At 45.9% G+C, this 15,817-nt stretch overlaps 1 protein-coding gene across 6 annotated transcripts in view; it reads right to left on the reverse strand.

The window, feature by feature from the left end:
• LOC109907414 (rho guanine nucleotide exchange factor 2) overlaps positions 1-15,817 on the reverse strand; it is an 86,240-nt gene that overhangs the window by 44,777 nt on the left and 25,646 nt on the right. The window lies entirely within an intron of this gene.

Here is a 15,817-nt window from a genome sequence, read left to right on the forward strand (position 1 = left end):
ATTCTTCTCTGCAGATTGTCTCAAGCTGGATGGGGAGTGTCGCTGTGCAGCTATTTTCAACAACAAAAAAGTTATACATTTGCAAAAATGTTTTAAAAAAAACTGTTTTCACTTTGTCATGATGGGTGCAGATTGATGCCAGTTTTTATTTATTTTTATACATTTTATAATAAGGCTGTGATGTAACAAAATGTGGAAAAAGGCAAAGGGTCTAAATACTTTCCAAAAGGACTGTACATACATATACAGTACCAGTAAAAAGTTGACACACCTACTCATTTAAAGGTTCTATATTTTTACTATTTTCTACATTGTAGAATAATAGTGAAGACATACAAAAATATGAAAAAACACAACCAACAAAGTATTAAACAAATCAAAATACATGTTATATTTTAGATTCTTCAAAGTAGCCACCCTTTGCCTTGATGACAGCTTTGCACACTCTTGGCAATTATCTCAACCAGCTTCATGATGTATTCACATGGAATGCATTTCAATTAACAGTTTAATTAGAGTACTTGTGTCATCATTAGTGGAATTTATTTCCTTCTTAATGCCATTGAGCCAATCAGTTGTGTTGTGACAAGGTAGGGGTGGTATGCAGAAGATAGCCCTATTTGGTAAAATACCACATTTCTGAGGCTGGTAACTCTTAATGAACTTAATCTCTGCATCCGAGGTAACTCTGGGTCTTCCTTTCCTGTGGCAATTCTCATGAGAGCCAGTTTCATCATAGCACTTGATGGTTTCTGTGACTGCACTTGAAGAAAGTTCTTAATTTTCCAGATTGACTGACCTTCATGTAATGATGGACTGCTGTTTCACTTTGCCATTTGACCTGTTCTTGCCATAATATGGACTTGGTCTTTTACAAAACAGGGCTATATTTTGTATACCACCCCTACATTGTCACAACACAACTTATTGGCTCTAACACATTAAGAAGCAGAGAAACAATAAAATAACAGTAGCGAGGCAATATGCAGAGGGTACAGATGTGCTGGGACACAGGTTAGTCAAGGTAATTGAGATAATATGTACATGTAGGTAGAGGTAAAGTGACTATGCATGGATAATACACAGAGAGTATCAGCAGCGTAAAATTGGGGGTGTGGGGTAGCCATTTGATTAGCTATTCAGGAGTCTTATGGCTAGAAGCTGTTAAGAAGCCTTTTGGACCTAGACTTGGCGCTCCGGTGCCGCTTGCTGTGAGGTAGAAGAGAGAGAAGTCTATGACTAGGTTGGCTGGAGTCTTTGACAATTTTTAGGGCCTTCCTCTGACACCGCCTGGTATAGAGGTCCTGGATGGCAGAAAGTTTGGCCGTTCCTTTTGCAGTGCCTTGCAGTCGGAGGCCGAGCAGTTGTCATACCAGGCGATGATGTAACCAAATGCTCTCGAATGGTGCAGCTGTAGAACTTTTTGAGAATCTGAGGACCCATGCCAAATATTTTCAGTTCCCTGAGGGGAATAGGTGTCATCGTGCCCTCTTCAAGACTGTCTTGGTGTGCATGGAACATGATAGTTTGTTGCTCTCAACCTGCTCCACTACTGCCCCATCGATGAGAATGGAGCTTGCTCTGTCCTACTTTTTCTGTTGTCCACAATCATCTCCTTTGTCTTGATCACGTTGAGTGAGAGGTTGTTATCCTGGCACTGACCTCCTCCCTATAGGCTGTCTTATTGTTGTCGGTGATCAGATCACTGTTGTGTCGTCGGCCTACCTAATGATGGTGTTGGAGTTGTGCTTGGCCATGCAGTCATGGGTGAACAGGGAGTACACACGAGGGGACTGAGCATGCACCCCTGAGGGGCCCACTTCTTGAGGATCATCGTTGGTGGTGTGTTGTTATCTACCCTTACCCCCTGAGGGCGGCCCGTCAGGATGTCCAGGATCCAGGTGCAGAGGGAGGTGTTTAGTTCCAGAGTCCTTAGCTTAGTGATGAGCTTTGAGGGCACTATGGTACTGAACGCTGAGCTATAGGTGGGAAAGGGCATTATGGAGTGCAATAGAGATTTCATCATCTGTGGATCTGTTGTAGCAGTATGCAAATTGGAGTGGGTCTATTGTTTCTGAGATAATGGTGTTCATGTGAGCCATGACCAGCCTTTCAAAGCACTTCATGGCTACAGACGTGAGTGCTATGGGTCGGTAGTCATTTAGGCAGGTTACCTTGGTGTTCGTGGGCATAGGGACTATGGTGGTCTGCTTGAAACATGTTGGTCAGGGACAGGTTGAAAAATGTTCAGGGACAGGTTGTTCAGGGACAGGTTGAAAAATGTCACTGAAGACACTTGCCAGTCTGTCAGCGCATGCTCGGAGTACACGTCCTGGTAATCCGTCTGGCCCTGCGGCCTTGTGAATGTTGACCTGATTAAAGGTCTTACCCACATTGGCTACAGAGAGCGTGATCACACAGTCATCCGGAACAGCTGATACTCTCATGCTTGTCTGGTAGGCTCGTGTCACTGGGCAATTCACGGCTATACTTCCCTTTGTAGTCCATAATAGTTAGCAAGCCCTGCAACATCCGACGAGTGTCAGAGCTGGTGTAGCACGATTCAATCGTATTCCTTTATTGACGCTTTGCCTGTTTGGATGGTTTGTCAGAGGGCATAGCTGGATTTCTTATAGGTGTCCGGGTTAGAGTCCCGCTCCTTGAAAGTGTCAGCTCTACCATTTAGCTCAGTGTGGATGTTGACTGTAATCCGTGGCTTCTGGTTAGGGTATGTACGGTTAGGGTATGTACGTACGGTCACTGTGGTGATGACGTCATCGATGCACTTATTGATGAAGCCAGTGACTTATGTGGTGTGTTCCTCAATGCCATCGGAAGAATCCCGGAACATATTCCAGTCTGTGCTAGCAAAACAGTCCTGTAGCTTAGCATCTGTGACCACTTCCTTATTGAGCAAGTCACTGGTACTTCCTGCTTTAGTTTTTGCTTGTAAGCAGGAGTCAGGAGGATAGAGTTATCGTCAGATTTTCCAAATGGAGCGGGAGGGAGAGTTTTGTACGCATCTCTGTGTGTGGAGTAAAGGTGGTCTAGAGATATTTTTCTCTGGTGCACATGTAACATGCTGGTAGAAATGAGGTAAAACGGATTTAAGTTTCCTCGCATTAAATTCCCCGGCCACCAGGAGCGCTGCATCTGGATGAGCATTTTACTTGTTTGCTTATGGCCTTATACTGCTCTTTGAGTGCTGTCTTAGTTCCAGCATCGGTTTGTGGTGGTAAATGGACAGCTACAAAAAATATAGATGAGAACTTGGTACATAGTGTGGCTTACAGTTTATCATGTGATACTCTACCTCAGGCTAGCAAAACCTTGAGACTTCATTAATATTAGATTTCGTGCACCAGCTGTTATTTACAGATAGACACAGACCGCTAACCCTTGTCTTATCGGAGGTAGCGGTTCCATCTTGCCGATGGACCGAAAACCCAGCCAGCTGTATGTTATCCATGTTGTCGTTCAGCCACGACTTGGTGAAACATAAGATATTACAATTTTTAATGTCCCATTGGTAGGACAGTCTTGATAGGAGCTCATCCAATTTATTGTCCAGTGATTGCACGTTGGCTAATAGGAGTGATGGTAGAGGCGGATCTCCTCCAGCACCATTCTTTCTAGTCACAAATGTGATGAAATAAGATGACAGAAATTTCACAAGTAATACAGTAACTGAAGAGCTTTGCAAAAGAGGAGAAATGTATGATCAATTTATACAGAGGGACTACTTCTAATGAGGCCAAGACAACTGAAGACATAGGCTATGCTAACAGGTCCTTGTCAATTCATATGGACCTGTTATATGAGTTGCAAATGCATTGCATCCAATCAGAACAGCGCTGAAAATATAATCTGCTTGAACACACACAGGTAAACTTTTGCTCAAAATGTATTATAAAAGATTAGATGACTTTGGAAGTTTCGGTATTAAACAATATGATCCATGCCTTCAATTGCTTTAGCCTACTTCATTCCAATATTTTCATAATTCAGTGACGTTCATTTCCATAGTAATTCTTTATGGATCCATCCAGTTATGGTTAATAAGTGCATGCTTAGTGGAGGGCTATGCGAAGAGATGGACAAAGTGACATGCCTCTCAAAGTCTATAACTGCCAGGAGGATGATAACAGTCTAGTAAAGGGCCCTGCCTACACTCTTAGAAAAAAGGCGCTATCTAGAACCTAAAAGGGTTCTTCGGCTATCCACGCAACAAAACTTTTTGGTTCCAGGTAGAAACCTTGTGGGTTCAATCTTGAACACTTTCCAAAGTGGGTTCTAAATGGAACCAAAAAGGGTTCTCTGATGGGTACACTCAAATAACCCCTTTGAAACCCTTTTTTCTAAGAGTGTAGCCACCATCAAGAGCAAAGAGCGTGTCAATGCCGCCTCAGCATTATGGCTACGTTCATACTAAGCCATAAGCATAACTTTACCACAATCAAGACTAGGTCGGTTGGCAGAAATAAAAGTACAGGCTTTGTTCCCGACAACACCTTTCAGATATAAAGAAAAATAGTCAAACATTTGGCGGAAACATCTTGGTTTGAAAGGTGTATTTGACTCCCTCTCTCAGTCTCTCCCTGCCTTTCTCCTGCCCTCTATGCGTCAGACTTCAATCTCGGTGTGCAACATTTGGCACATGATATCTTTATGACAAAACGTTCTGGTTGGAAACTGGTTTGGTGACTGAGAAGACCAACTCGCTTCTGTTACAAACAAGTACAGACGTCTATTTCATGATGAGAGGAAGACGTCATACTCACGTCGCCTGTAGGTGAAAGTAGATGAAAAACAGAGTATCCCTGCTACATCTTTATCTTAGGGAGTGAAGAGTCCTCTAGACTTGAGGACATTTCAATTGGCTGCAGCAGTCTCTACTAGGGACCCCTTGTTTGTTTCACAAGTCCTACTGTATACATCAGCCCCTTTGGAGGACGCATGGATTGAACCCCAGTATCCGGGGTCATACCCATACATGTGTCAAGAGATGGGATGGTTACCACTCACCCACAGGCTCAGTACTGTTGCCGTTTAAAAGTTTTTATCTTAGGGAGTCTGTGTGGGAGTGAAAGGGTCCTCTTGATTTTGAAGGGCCTGTTAATGGGCGGTGGCAGACACAGAGAGACAAAGTGACATGTTTGACTACGCTGCCTCTGTCAGTCCTCTCCCTCCACAGCTCTGGTGAATTTTGGTCGGCTTGAGACCAGAGCGTTGCCGTGGGTTACCGCTCCACTGCAGAGCCGCACCGCTTTGTGGAGAAATGTGTGTGTGCGTCAGTGTCGGTGGCTGTGTGTGAGAACCAATGCAAGTACATGTATTTTATGTGTGTGCGTGTGTGTGTGTGTATTTCGAGTCAGCAGCGCGTAGGTGTCTCCATGCACAGATATGCTCCTGCACCGGTGAGATAATGACCAGGTGCTGAGAGCCTTCACCCACAAACCCTGTCATTCAGCCGAGCACAGAAAGACTGTGTGTGTGCGAATGTGTTTCATAGTGTGATTATGTAGCAACAGGAGAGAGAGCACTCATATTGTGAGTAGCTTGTTTGAATTAGACTTCAATTGTTTTCCGTTGCAATCCAGAAATATGACAGAACATAGGAGGGAGGCTACAGGAGAGAGGGGGCAGATGGGTGGACGACTGTACCTACAAAACATGAGTAGATGGTGCACTGACTCATTCTATGACACCCACATTCTAACCCCCCCCCCCCCTACACACAGTAAATTCAATACTTTCCCCTCTCTCAAACACAGGCTTCTGGACACATGGATGCATAAACACACACATGCACCAGTGGAGGCTCCTCAGAGGAGGAAGGGGAGGACCAGTGAATTGCATAAAAGTTGTAAAACAGTTCAAACAAAATAAAAAAATGAAAAATTAACACTGAACCAAAATCTAAACGTAATGTGCAAAGTGTTGGTCCCATTTTTCATGAGCTGAATGAAGTGTTCCATAGGCACAAAAATATTATTTATCTCAAATTTGGTGCACAAATTTGTTTATATCCCTGTTAGTGAGCATTTCTCCTTTGCCAAGATAATCCATCCACCTGACAGGTGTAGCATATCAAGAAGCTCATTAAACAGCATGATCATTACACAAGTGCACCTTGTGCTGGGGACAATAAAAGGCCACTCTAAAATGTGCAGTATTGTCCACAACACAATGCCACAAATGTCTCAAGTTGAGTGTCAGGTTCTGAACAAACAGTAAAAACTCACAGACAACTTGTAAAAGTTCAAACCAAGTTTGTTCGTCCACTGCGTCAAACAGCTGCAAAGTCAAAGACATGATTACACAAGCAGATATATTTCCACCCTCCTTCTAGGTGGAGTCATCTCCTTGCACATCTAGACAGCCAATACATCTCTGTTGCTAGTCAGGAACTTAATTGGTTACTCTCACTGGTGTAGTCATGGCCCTGCCTCATGGTAGGACCTTTGTGGGCATGGAAGTATATGTGTGTGTGTAATAGGACTGCTCCTTCTCACTGCATCTGACCTGACCTGACCTCTACCATAAACCACCTCCAACGTTGATTTAGAGAATTTGGCAGTACGTCTAACCGGCCTCACAACCTCAGTCCAGGTGTATGGTGGTTTGCTGATGTCAACATCGTGAACAGAGTGCCCCATGGTGGCGGTGGTGTTATGGTATGGGCAGGCTATCAGGTATGAAGGTAAGACCCAGATGCAGACAACGTTGAATAAACAATAGTTTAATGATACAATAGGGGCAAGCAACAGACTGGTCAAGACAGAAAGGGGTCAGTAACCAGAGGTGAGGCAACGATACCGGACGGCAGGCAGGCTCAGGGTAAGCAGAGGTAAAAAATCCAGTGGGGGGCAAAGGTACCGGTTGGTAGGCAGACTCAGGGGCAGGCTGAGTGGTCAGGCAGGCGGGTTCGGAGTCAGGACAGGCAAGGGTCAAAACCAGGAGGGCCGAGAGAAGAGAGACTGGGAAAAAGCAGGACCTGAGAAACAAAACGCTGGTGGACTTTGACAAACAAGACGAACTGGCAACAGACAGACAGAGAACACAGGTATAAATACACAGGGGATAATGGGGAAGATGGGCGAAACCTGGAAGGGGGGGCTTGGCGTCCTACCTTGGCGCATACCTGGTTGACCGGGGTGTCGGCGTTGGAAATCTGTGATGAGGCCTGGGTCCAGGACGTCCCTGGCCGGGACCCAACACCTCTCCTCCAGGCCATAACCCTCCCAGTCAACCAGGTACTGGGACCCCCTGCCCCGAGGCAGAACCTTCAGGAGGCGCCTCATCGTATACGCCGATTGGCCGTCGATGAGATGAGGGAGAAGGGTGGGCCTGGAAACAGGAGACAAAGGGCTATGAGACATGGGTTTGACGCTGGACACATGAAAGGTGGGATGTACACGAAAGGTACGGGGCAACAGAAGACGAACAGCAGATGGGGAAATGATCTTGGAGATGGGGAACGAGCCGATGAACCGGGGGGAGAGTTTGCGGGATTCCACCAGGAGGGGCAGATCCCGGTTTGCCCGAGATGATATCTGGGAGCCAGGGTCCGATGGCGATCCGCTTGTCGTCGATACCTGGAGGTGGTCTTGAGGAGGGCCGACCGGGCTCTCCTCCAGGTACGATGACAGCGGCAGACAAACATCTGGGCAGAAGGTATGCTGACCGCTTCCTGCTCAGGGAAGAATGGGGGCTGATATCCCAGGGAACACTCAAACGGTGATAGGCCCATGGCAGAGCAGAGAAGGGTGTTATGGGCGTAGTTTACCCACTCCAGCTGCTGGATCCAGGTGGTGGGGTTGGCAGAGACCAGGCAGCGCAGAGTGGTCTCGAGGTCCTGGTTGGCTCGCTCCGACTGTCCGTTAGACTGGGGGGGAACCCAGTGGAAAGGCTGGCCGACAACCCAATGAGGGTGCAGAACGCCTTCCAGAACCGGGACGAGAACAGAGGGCCACGGCCGGAGACCATATCCACGGGCAGTCCATGGATCCGGAAGACATGCTGCAGCATGAGCTGCTCATCAAGTTACCTTCCTTGGCAGAGGGTAACTTGATGAGAGGAATGAAGTGGGCGGTCTTGGAAAAGCAATCCATCACGGTCAGGATGGCGGTGTTGCCATCAGACGGGGGAAGACCAGTGACAAAGTTCAAGGAGATGTGAAACCAGGGGCGATGAAGGACAGGCAGAGGTTGGAGGAAGCCAGCCGAAGCTTTTCGAGGGATCTTGTTACGTGCACAGACCATGCAGGCGGCGACAAAGGTGACGACGTCCGGAACCATGGTAGGCCAACAAAAGCATTGTCGCACTAAGGCCAGGGTCCGCTTGGAGCCCGGGTGGCAGGCAGGCCTGGAGGAATGGGCCCACTCCAGGACCGTGGAGCAGACAGCTTCAGGCACGAACATCCGGTTATCTGCCCCTCTCCCCCAGGGTTCGGCTGTGTCCGATACCCCAGCTGAGTGCCATCGCCAGGCACGAGGTGGAAAGGATGGTCCCGGGGTGGTAACCGTGTGGTTATAGCGGCGAGATAGGGCATCCAGCTTTATGTTCTTGGACCCCGGCCGGGCCAATCCAACACCGCTTTCACCTTCTCGGGATCTATCTGGACACTCCCAACAGAGATAATGTAGTCCAGAAAGAGAATGGTGGAGCGATGGAACTCACATTTTTCTGCATTAACCTCTTGAACCTCTGGGGGCAGTATTTCATTTTTGGATGAAAAACGTTCCCGTTTTAAACAAGATATTTTGTCTCGAAAAGATGCTCGACTATGCATATAATTGACAGCTTTGGAAAGAAAACACTCTGACGTTTCCAAAACTGCAAAGATATTGTCTGTGAGTGCCACAGAACTAATGCTACAGGCGAAACCAAGATGAAATTTCATACAGGAAGTGAGCCAGATTTTGGAGGCGCTGTGTTCCAATGTCTCCTTATATGGCTGTGAATGCACAAGGAATGAGCCTACACTTCTTGTCCTTTCCCCAAGGTGTTTGCAGCATTGTGACGTATTTGTAGGCATATCATTGGAAAATTGACCATAAGAGACTACATTTACCAGGTGTCTGCTCGGTGTCCTCCGTCGAAACTATTGCGTAATCTCCAGGTGCGTGCATTTTTCCATTTTGAACAGAGGAGAAACCAAACTGCAATGAGTGATTTATCATCGAATAGATATGTGAAAAAGGATTGATTCTAAACAACGTTTGCCATGTTTCTGTCTATATTATGGAGTTAATTTGGAAAAAGGTTTGCGTTGTAATGACTGAATTTTCTTTTTTTTTCTTAGCCAATCATTTTGGAAAAACTGAACATTTGCTATCTAACTGAGAGTCTCCTCACTGAAAACATCCGAAGTTCTTCAAAGGTAAATTATTTTATTTGAATGCTTTTCTTGTTTTTGTGAAAATGTTGCCTGCTGAATGCTAGGCTTAATGATATGCTAGCTATCAATACTCTTACACAAATGCTTGTGTAGCTATGGTTGAGATGACAGTGTTGTTAACAAAAGGCTAAGCTTGTGAGCCAATATATTTATTTCATTTAATTTGCGATTTTCATAAATAGTTAACATTGCGTTATGGTAATGAGCTTGAGGCTATAATTACGCTCCCGGATATGGGATTGCTCGTCGCAACAGGTTAACGAACAACAGGTTCTCCAGACGGCACTGGAGAACCTGCCAGACAAAGAGCACATGTTCTTGGGGGAACGGGGGAAGACGAGGATGTCATCAAGGTAGACGAAGACGAACCGTTTCAGCATGTCACGGAAAACATTGTTCACCAGAGCCTGGAACACGACAGGGGCGTTGGTGAGGCCAAAGGGCATGACCAGATATTCGTAGCAGCAGCTGGCCGTGTTGAAGAGGGTCTTCCACTCGTCCCCCTCTCGTATCCGCACCAAGTGGTAGGCATTTTGTAGATCCAGCTTGAAGAAGATTGTGGCCCCCTGGAGTGGCTCGAAGGCCGAGGAAATTAGTGGGAGGGGATAACGCTTCTTCACAGTGATGTCATCGAGTCACGAGCGCAGGGTCTTGTCCATCTTCTCCACGAATAATAACCCTACGCCAGCGGGAGAGGAGGGATGGATAAAACCTGTAGGTAGGGAGTCCCCAATGTATTTCTCCATAGCTTTGGTCTCTGGCACAACAGCGAGTACAGACGTCCCCAGGGCGGCATGGTACTAGGGAGAAGATAAATCTCACAGTCATAGGGGCGGTGCGGTGGAAGGGAAATGGCCCGGGCCTTGCTGATCACCTCCCGGAGGTCCTGGTACTCCGCGGGAATGGCGGAGAGGTCCAGAGCCACCATTGAGGGCCCAGGAAGACGTCCCGGGGCAGGTTGCGCCGATTTCAGACAATGGGCGTGGCAGAACAGACTCCAGCCCATGATAGCCCCGGTAGACCAGTTGATGAGTGGATTGTGTTGCTGGAGCCAGGAGAATCCCAACACTATGGGAACCTGGGGGGACTTGATGAGCAGGATCTGAATGGTCTCGCTGTGATTCCCTGACACACATAGGTTGATGGGAGTGATGGTATGGGTGATCCGACCTATAGAGCACCCGTCCAGCGCTCTAACATCCATGGGAATGGAGAGAGGCTGAGTGGGGACGTTCAGCTCGTAAGCCAGTGTGGCGTCCAAAAAGCTTTCATTGGCTCCAGAGTCAATGAGGACCTGGAGAGATTTGGACTGGTTCCCCCATAGCAGAATGACATGAAAAGTGGTGTGATTAAGGGAAGCAGAAACGTTCTGCATAGGGCCCACCAGAGTACTCGCTCCCTGATGGGCCTGGTCCTTCACCGGGCATAAGGACACAAAATGACCAAAAGTCCCGCAATATAGACAGCTCCTTGTGCTGATCCTGTGTTGCAGTCCCACTGGCGACAGCCCAGCTCTGCCTAGTTGCATGTGACTCTTGAAGAAGGTCGGGAAACCTTGGGTGGTCTCTGCCACGGGGCTGTCGGGGACTTCCGGGATGGCTCGGAGGCGAGGTGGAATCCCTGGACATGCGAGTGACGTCGAATTCCCTCTCCATCCGTCGTTTCCGCAATCGCCCCCACGAACGTCTCCAGGCTTACGCATATAGTGAGCTGCTGTTCCCATACGGCGGTGGCCCAGGTGAGAGCCCAGACATCAGTGTGATGAGGTAGGCCATTCTGGAGCGATCCGATAGGAAGGAGGACAGCTGAAGCTCAAAAATAAGGGCACATTGAGCTAAAAACGCCTGACAGGTGCTCGGCTCTCCATTAAAGTGTTCCGGGGGAGGTAACCAGGGCTCCCGGGAAGGTGGAGTGGCCGGTGAGGCGGCGCTGCTAACTGCCGAGTTACTGAGGGGTGGTGGGGTTACCACCGTGGCAGGCTGCCCAACAGTCAACCCGTGGAATTGCTCCTGTAGCATGTCCTACGCCCGGTCATGGTGCTCAGCCAACGTTTGAACCCTCTCCATCAGCCCACGAAGCAACTCCTCGTGCCTACCAATGGAGGCTCCTTGGGAGGAGATGGTGTTGCACAGCAACACAAAGCAAATAAACAGTGACCACCTATCACATTACAAAGGAACATCTTCTAAAGATGAACTCCAACAAACATCGGCAGCTACTAAACAGTATTAGGATATCACTGGAGCGGTTGGTGAAGACCTTAGTTGCATTATATACTGCCTGTTAGTGTTAATGTGTGTGTATTTAGCTTAGGAGACCATGTAATGATGGCCCCCCATTTGTACCTTAACAAAATACTTCTACTGACGCACACTACTGCTCTACTAAAGTGGGTGTGATGAAGTGCTAGGGGCCTCCAGGAAAGACAGTGTTGTATTTATTAGGCATCAAACCGAGGAGGGATTACATGGTCTTGTCCAATAAGAAACACACATTTTGGTTTTCCATTACAAAACAGTTCACATTGAAAACAAAGGGTCAACTACTGTACTGCAACTGAGGGAACGGCAACTAGTGTTAGCGTGGCTTGACTGATCCATGAGTATTTTAATGTCTTCAAACAATAGCTATGTAGTGCTTATAAAGACTTCATGAATGCTCTATAAAGCCTTTATTAGTTTACTTTCGTGGGACCTCTAGGTCTCAAGCACTGTTCGGCGTTACTGCCACTTGTGGAGGATCAACTGAAGTGGAGGTCAGAGGTGACAAAGCTTAGTGTGGAAGGCTTCCGGAATCAACATGGGATGTCCTTTGAAACAGATTGTCCTCTGTAGGAGGCATTGCTGTTGAAAGGATGGAATGGAAACACCTTTGGCAATGAGAGAGGCTTCCGACACCAGACTGAAAGTCCTGTCCTTCTGACTACATGACGTATACTTTTACTTCTTCACCAGGAAACCCAGTTTAATACCAGAAAATAACTTATTTTCAGGACTTCATCAACAACCAGATAAATGGCAATTAACATTCACTCTATTTTGACTTTTAGTGATAACAACCTATGCAACCTACCCAGCATGTCACGAAAGATGTCATAATGAAGTCACTAGTTTCACCTGCTTTTTCTAGCCTAACTTAGCTTTAACTTGAAATGATCTAGGCCGGCTAATTAGAGCATGCTTACAGGACTCCACTGTGGATTTGGAATATTTCATGAAAATCTGTGAGGCAGCAGGTTTCATTTCAGTTTTAGTCTGGTTTGTAGCTTACCCTACTAAGGGAGCAGACAGATGGAGTAAAACATTAAGGTTATCTTCAAAGCCCATATTAATAGAAATCAGGAAGTCATGAAGAGAGTTGAAGCAGTAGAAACATACTGTACACACATTAATTTATGATGTGAACACATTAAATGTACTTACAGTCACACTTGAACATTATGAACTTCTGTTCCTATTCCTTCATAATACTGTCAAAATCAGTCCGGCCCCATTTAAAAAGTCCCTCCAGGCTTGTCAGTTTTCTATCACAAGCTTGTGGTGACATCATGTCTCAATGCTCAGCTGATCAGGCCCCTGATTCCTGACCTAAATGTATCTGTAAGAAAGAACCAGTCTTTTAAACATACAGGCTGTTTGTTTGACTGGTTTGAACCGGTCTTTAATGTAATCACAATGTTATACAGAATCAGCCTGGAAGAAAGGGCTCATCTGCTATAGCCTGTAGACATGCAGACTGAGTAAGCAGACTTATGATAACCAGGCATGTCAGACAGAAACCAGCCTTTAAAAGATCCATCACAACTCCGAAGACAATGTAAATTGGCTAGGCTCCATATCAATATAGTAGCCCTATTTATCTAGACCCCGACATGGATAGTATTCATAGGCTACTTTGTTTAAAAAGTATATGGTGTATACAATATTCTCCGGGGTCGAGGTATAGTTCAATTTTTTTTACCCAGACTCCAATGGGACATGTGTTATGGTGCGTTGCCATGGTATGTTCTCATGGCTTCTAGTCAATTTATGCTGGATCATTGTCATTATCTAGAGCAGGTATTCCCAAACGGGGTGACGCGCAATACCTTTGCTAGGTAAAGCTCCGCCTTATCTCAGCTCACTGGTCACCATATCAGCACCCACCGTAGCACGCGCTCCAGCAGGTATATTTCACTGGTCACCCCCAAAACCAATTCCTCCTGTGGCCGCCTTTCCTTCCAGTTCTCTGCAGCCAATGACTGGAACGAACTGCAAAAATCAATGAAGCTGGAGACTCATATCTCCATCACTAACTTTAAGCATCAGCTGTCAGAGCAGCTCACAGATCATTGCACCTGTACATAGCCCATCTGTAAATAGCCCATCCAACTACCTCATCCCCATATTGTTTTTTTTTGGTCCGTTGCACCCCAGTATCTCTACTTGCACATTCAACTTCTGCACATCTATTGCTCCAGTGTTAAGCATTTAAATTGTAATTACTTTGCCACTGTGGCCTATTTATTGCCGTACCCCCCTAATCTTAACTCATTTGCACACACTGTATATAGATTTTTTTCTATTGTGTTATTGACTGTACATTTGCTTATTCCATGTGAAACTCTGTGTTGTTTGTGTCGCACTGCTTTGCTTTATCGCAGTTGTAAATGAGAACTTGTTCTCAATTGGCCTACCTGGTTAAATATATTTTTTTAAATATGTGCAAAAGTACTCTCTTACAACTTGATGAAACCTTCACTCTTGCGCAGACGTTTAGAAACCAAACATAACAATTTGATAAATAAGCCACGTGAGTTGGAGCAAGAATTAAGACGACTTTCGAGTAGTAAGACATAAAAGCAACAGATACCATTAATAAGAAGTTGCTAGAAGCGTCTTATATGGTGAGCTACCGAGTGCCTAGGACAGGCAAGCCCCATGCTTATTTCTTCCTGCTGCTGTGGATATGGTTGGGACAACGTAGCGGGAAAAGGCCCCAATAAACTATATAGACAATACCTTTATCAAAACAACACAGTGACATGGCAGGTGATGTTTTGAAACGATTACTGCTTTGCATACAAGCCAGTGAATTCTATGCGTTACAGCTGGATGAGTCAGACTTCGCAGGCCTGGCACAGCTCCTGGTATATGTCCGTTACATTTATAGGGGATCAATTAAGGAAGATATCCTCTTCTGCAAACCACTGGAAACCAGGACAACAGGAGAGGATATTTAAAAAAAATACTGGACAGCTTTGTGATGTCAAATGGACTTTGGTGGTGGAGATGTGTTGGTATCTGTACTGATGGCGCAAAAGCCATGACAATGAGATTTAGTGGAGTGGTAACGCACGTGCAAGAAGTTGCTCCCGATGCCACTCGGGTATACTGCAGCATCCACCGAGAGGCTCTTGCTGCCAAGGGAATGCCTGACATCTTGAAAGACGTTTGACACTACAGTGAAAATTGTTAAAACTTTGTTAAAGCAAGGCCCCTGAACTCTTGTGTATTTTCTACACTATGCAATGACATGGGTAGCGACCATGTAATGCTTTTACAACATACAGAAATGTGCTGGTAATCAAGGGGCAAAGTATTGACACATTTTTTAATTGAGAGACGAGCTTAAAGTTTTTACTGACCATCATTCTCACTTGTCTGACCGCTTGTATGATGACAAGTTTCTCACATGACTGGCCTATCTGAGTGATGTTTTATCCTCGCCTGAATGATCTGAATCTAGGATTACAGGGACTCTCCGAAACTATATTTAATGTGCGGGACAAAATTGAGGCTACGATTAAGAAGTTGGAGCTCTTCTCGGTCTGCATTAACAAGGACAATACAGGAATTTCCATCATTGTATGATTTTTTGTGTGCCAATGAACACAAGCTTACAGACAATGTAAAATGTGATATAGCGAAGCACCTGAGTGAGTTGGGTGTGCAATTATGCAGGTACTTTCCCGAAACAACCGGAGTCATTATCCCTTTCATGCCCTGCCTCCAGTCCACGTACCGATATCTGAACAAAAGAGCCTCACCAAAATTGCAACAAGCGGTACTGTGAAAATTAAATACAAATCAGAAGCCACTGCCAGATTTCTGGATTGGGCTACGCTCAGAGTATCCTGCCTTGGAAAATCGCGCTGTTAAAAAGACATTGATGCCCTTCGCAACCACCTACCTATGTGAGAGTGGATTCTCGGTCCCACTAGCATGAAAACTAAATACAGGCACAGACTGTGTGCGGAAAATGATTTAAGACTCTTTCCAATACAACCCAACATTGCAGAGTTATGTGCATCCTTTCAAACACACCCTTCTCATTAACCTGTGGTGAGCTATTCACAATTTTCTATTAACAAATGTATATGTAAAATGGCTTAATAAAGAGAAAAATGAGTGATTATTACTTGTGCCCTGGTCC

The sequence above is a fragment of the Oncorhynchus kisutch genome, linkage group LG17 (genome assembly GCF_002021735.2).
Source record: "Oncorhynchus kisutch isolate 150728-3 linkage group LG17, Okis_V2, whole genome shotgun sequence".
Taxonomy (NCBI): domain Eukaryota; kingdom Metazoa; phylum Chordata; class Actinopteri; order Salmoniformes; family Salmonidae; genus Oncorhynchus; species Oncorhynchus kisutch.